Consider the following 5,408-nt stretch of genomic DNA (forward strand, 5'->3'; position numbering starts at 1 on the left):
GACATTGTATTTATTTAAGTAATAAATAACACAGAATCAAAGTTAAATATGTAGCCTCAAGTTATTTTAAAGCGCATTACGTAGAATGCTTCTAAAACAGAACCAATGTATATCGAACTCATCAAAAATCGTTTCAAATATTTAACGACACAGAAACTTAAAGAAAAGTAATTAATATTTATATCACAGATATCATTTTCTTTTTTCTTATAAATAGAAAAACTTATTTTTATTCATCAATATTGGTGTGAGATTATAAAGAACCTGCTTGGGTGCCACAAGTCCTGTAGTAGCAGTGTGAGCTTTAAAGAAGGGTCTTATTTGTCTTAAATACAGACCCTACCTTGACGCTAAACGTGGAAAAGCGGCCGATTTCGGACACTTTTAGCGTCAAAGTAGGGTCTAAATTACATTGAAATAGCTGCTTATTTAGAACCTACTTTATATCATCTAGCCACTACTAAGGTAGGAGTTACGGTTTCAAAATAGGGCCTAAATTTCGACTCGGGTATGTAAGGAATCCTGAAAATTTTTAAAAGTGAATTCTGTTCAGACCACTAAATCCGCCAAATATTGTTAGTGAATAATACATTTTTAATTAAAAGATTTTAATGTTTTAATTATTTTTGTCCCAGCAATAAAATATATTTAATAATAATATATCAATTCTAGCTTTTGAAATTGCAAATATTTTTTTGAAAATGCCCATTTTGTGGTCCTGTTTTTATATGGGCAATACCTATGTAGAGTGCCTCTTAAACCTAGACCACAGAGCCATCTAAAATGCCAACTATTATGTATCTCGAAATTATTGGAGGAATGTAAATGAAAAAAAGCACTCTTAAACTGAACCAGTGAAATTGTCACTGGTTGAATTAGTATTTTTCATTATCACTGGTGAACCAGTGATAGTTATTCGAATTTAAGAAGTAGAGCAGGAAATTGCCGGGTAAACGTGTACAAAAGTTTAGTCTTGATTTTGTCTTGGATAAAGACTAATCCAAGATAGTTTTAAGTTTTCTTGATTTCTAGCTCGTGAGACGGAACCAGACTATTTTTGATGTCTTGAGAACCATCTAGGGGCCATCAATAATCTGCTTTAAGTTTTATAAATGTTTATATTATTTATCTTCATGATATTTGTCATATATGTATTGATCATTTTATTTATCGGCAATAAGTATGTTCTTTGCTTTCTGATGTTACGGTTTTGAACAAATAAATTTAATAATTAAAAATAAGATTATAAATTGAGCCTTTAAGGATTTGAAATGATTGTTCTACACATAATTCTGAGATCGATAGCATCATGTAGGCCTCTAAGAAAAAAGAATTTTGTTCCTCCGTAGTTTAATATGAGCTCTTGTAACGCAGAATTTCCAAATTAAATAGAATTTACAAAATTCAAGTTTCTGTTCTTAAATTTTTGGATTTGAACCCCAAATTTATCTTCTGGAAATCTAAAACATCGTCTCATTGACTTTATGGGGTCAAAAATGGCCAACATTGGGTCTTGTGGTTTATGCAAGGCCATTCTCATAGAATTACGTAAAAATATTCATTTCTTCAAACATGTAAGTCACTGTTCTGAATTTTGGAATTGTAATCCTTAATTCACATTGTTCGATGATTGGCTCTCATAATTTATTGAATTTGTTTTATTTTTTCAAATGATATACCGCTATTTTAAATTGTAAAACTGAATTCGTATTTGATGATCCAAAAACTACCTTAGTACGGACTGTCATAAATTTTTACGAAGGAACATAATTTTTCTAAAATTTCTGTCAAAGTCACCCTTTGACTACTGAGACGGTACGTCAGGCGGAAGGAATTATTTAGGTACTCTGGTGCGTTAATGAAGATAACTACACTAAATAAAGAATTACAATCGTTCTGTAACGAGTTTTTTTCCTGGTGGACCTAAGGAACTGAAAGGAGCCTCTAGAAAGTAATATTGATACCCCCACTGAGCCCCCTTCAGTTCCTTCTTACAAAATTAAAAAAAAAGCAAGACCAACTTTTAAATTGTTGAAATTCGGATTCTACGTTAAAATTTCCATAAAAACTCACAGAGTAATCGCAATACTTTTTCTGCAGCGTTAAAATTTTAAAAAAATGCCATTAACTTCTGCTGAAAGTAACTTCAAGCACATCCATAATAGCTCAAGTAATATGTTGTAGAAGCTCCTTTCGGTTCCTTCGGTCCGCCTCGATTATTTTATTTCTCCCGCCATAGACAAACTGGATCTAGAACGAGGAGGAAGAAATGCAGTTTCGACCTGCGACGGTTGAGTTTTTATTCGGGGTTATGTTCTCCATTCATTTAAGTAATCCGGTGATATATCATGATTAAATTTCCATGAAACATTCCGATCTTTCGATTTTACAAAAGGGTTACATTCTCGCTACTCCTGATTTGCGGCAGGTTAGAGTCTGGACAATCTACTCTCGATTAAAAACAGTGCACAGCCAAAAGATTTTTCCACTAGGGAATTTATCGGACAGTTCCCTGCTGCTATCAAGCTTAAATCATGCTTCGTTTCGTTTTCTTTTTCTTGTACTTTTTCACGCTCTCGTGTTTGATTCCCGCCTTTTATTATATTCAGTTCACTCGCGCGTCTTCTGTTTCCACATCCTTCTTCTTTTCATCAAAGTGGAGCTTGCGCGTTGATTCTGCAACGGTGGCACTCGGCGGAAGATAATCAGGATATGACCAGTTTACCGGCATCCCTCAATGCATACGGTTTCGTCGCGAAATACCTTTCTACTAATTTAATCACGTGCATCGCAAGAACGATGTACAGTTAGTACAATTTGCCTGAAATACAATTGTATCAATTTTTAGACGTTTCATACGTGAGTGTTCATGTTTTACCTCAAATTATTCCAGGGGTAATTACGAGAACATGATCTCCTTAAAAGTCTATATTTTCGAATAATATTTCACTTTTTTAAAAATACAATTTTACAATAAACGGAAGGATTACCAACCTTGTCTTATAAACGCTTTTTTTAAGCGGTTCAAAAGTTTATTGTTATTATAAATACATTTTAAAAAATACTTAACTAAAGGCAACATCCTCTAGTTATTAAACTGTCCAGAAGTGACGCAAGAGCTATAGTTTACAATAAGTAAATAATATATGGCTACAAATTTATATAGCAATGTACTATAAAACTTTAAGGAAGTGATACGCATATACGTATCCTAAAATTTAATATACAACATTCAGTAGATTACTGTACATGTTAATTGAAAACGCAGGAATACAAGTTAATAGAATGTGTTTTAGATAACGCGTGTTTTAATTTAAGGAAAGTATTTCGAGCATATGAATTTACTTTACAAAACTAAGGTTTCAAAAGAGCCGAAGAATCTGTGCCGAAGTATTGTAAATAGTCAGATTTGTATCCTATACTTAAACCACCCTTAAGCTTTCAAACGTATATTTATTGTTATTTACCTGTCATGCTCTTAAATATTTTAGACAGCATTTTTGGAATTATAAAAAAATTTAATATAAGAAATTTTGAATAGAGTGGTCAAAGAATACTGCTTTCAAAAGAAATTTTTTTTATAAAGATGAATTATAATTACCTGTGTGAAGCACCATGTGTGCATTTACGATGGACATATTTATTTGTTCTAGTTTTTATGAGCATTTCTTTCCCTCATAGGTATCAAATAAATTTGCTTTCTCATAGAGGGAACTTTTTCTCTAACAAAAGAGACAAATTAAGATTTTCAATATTTCAAGCTTATGATTCTGTCTTACCGAAAATCTAATTTTCAGACCACTTAGAGACCATCAAGAGGATAATCAATCTGTTCTGTTATAAGAAACATCTCTTTAACTAACATTAGTGTTTATATTCTGAATTTAAAAAAATTACGTCATGTAAAGAATATAACTTGGTGAAGAAGTGTAAAAAGGTTCTAAATATTTTTTTCCGGACAATTTTTGAAAAAAATACCATGTGATACACGTACGCAAAGACAGTTGCTACTCATGTTATTGCAGCATTTGCCTTTAGGTAAATATATTATACACCTAGATGCGGCAAGTGTATATATATATGTAGCAACAACTTTCGTGGGGTGCATAGCTACTGCCCTCTTCATACCACCTTGCTCCACTCTTTCTCTATAGGTAAAATCGTTGCCCGGCGGCTCTGATGGTAATGATTTTAATTCTATTATTCGTTGCTCCTCACAGTAACTCCCTGTTTTACTGTTTTCTCAAAATATCGGTAAAGTAGTAGCAGGTATTCTGATATGTTTTACAAAATAAAAGTTGATATAAAATAAGAATATTGTTGCAATTCTCATCCTTATTTTACTTAGGAAATTAGTGACAATATTAAAGCTTTAACACATAAATTAATTTTGATTCGAATTTCGTAATAAAATAAATTTTGTTTTCGAATAGATATTCCACGCATTAATGTGTATTAAGTAGAAATAATATACAGGTTTTTTTTTTAATGAATAAAGAAACACGTATTACACTTTTATTTTCTCACAGTAATTTTTGATTCAATAATTTCATACAAATTGATCAATATTCATTCTCAATTAAATTTTTACTTCCATTCAAAACTATTTTTTCTTTTCTTTACAAACGTATAACTTTGAAGGTTACAGGATTATAATTAAAAGCCTAATTACTAATTATATTAGGTTTATTTCACTAATTTCTTAATCCTTCTATTAATTATTTATTAATTATTTTATGATTTGATTCGAATTTTTATTCGAAATTACAGTCTCGTCCATAATAAAAAGAAAAACAATCTCAAAACCGATATTTGTTACTTTTTTCTCAAAAACACGAATATCTTCCAAACTTCGATCGAGACAAAACCTTTCCTTGTAGAATGTTACATATGACTATTTTTTCTCGAATTTTTAATAATTCTGGTAAGAAAAATAATATGCACACTTTTCTAGATTCTTTTTTTATATATCATGAACTTTCAGTTGTAATAATATGCTAATATGCAATACTTATTTTTGTTATTTTCGGCATTCTCCTACCTAGACATTCATTCTACGCTTCGAGTGGTCTTAAAATAGACAAAGTTGAGTAATAGACCATAAAAGGAGGAAATCTCAAAAATGTATCGGGTATAAGAAGGTATTCGGACTGAAGGATGGACAAGGGAAGTTTGTTCTAAATTAGAGAACAATGGACTAAAAGTTTTCCCCGACTTTAAATGAGGGAATCAAACTTTCAATTGTCTTAAATAATTACGGGGCGCCTAACAGCGGATCCCTTAAATCTTTGTATTATTATATTTGGGTTAAATGATTTAGAAAAATATTTTGGAAATGTGGAAAGGCTGTGTGTATATTTAAAAAAATTTGTTTGCGATTTTTTCGAATATGAAAAAAGTTTCAAATA

At 31.1% G+C, this 5,408-nt stretch overlaps 1 protein-coding gene across 1 annotated transcript in view; it reads left to right on the forward strand.

The window, feature by feature from the left end:
* The first annotated feature begins 2,766 nt into the window (after positions 1-2,766).
* The window catches only part of LOC117168930 (neurotrimin-like), a 380,276-nt gene continuing 377,634 nt past the window's right edge, over positions 2,767-5,408 (forward strand). Inside the window, exon 1 of the mRNA XM_033354915.1 lies at positions 2,767-2,859. The gene's annotated coding sequence lies outside the window, so the exon portion shown is untranslated. The remainder of the gene's footprint in view (positions 2,860-5,408) is intronic.

This window comes from Belonocnema kinseyi, chromosome 3 (assembly GCF_010883055.1).
Source record: "Belonocnema kinseyi isolate 2016_QV_RU_SX_M_011 chromosome 3, B_treatae_v1, whole genome shotgun sequence".
In the NCBI taxonomy this organism is placed as follows: domain Eukaryota; kingdom Metazoa; phylum Arthropoda; class Insecta; order Hymenoptera; family Cynipidae; genus Belonocnema; species Belonocnema kinseyi.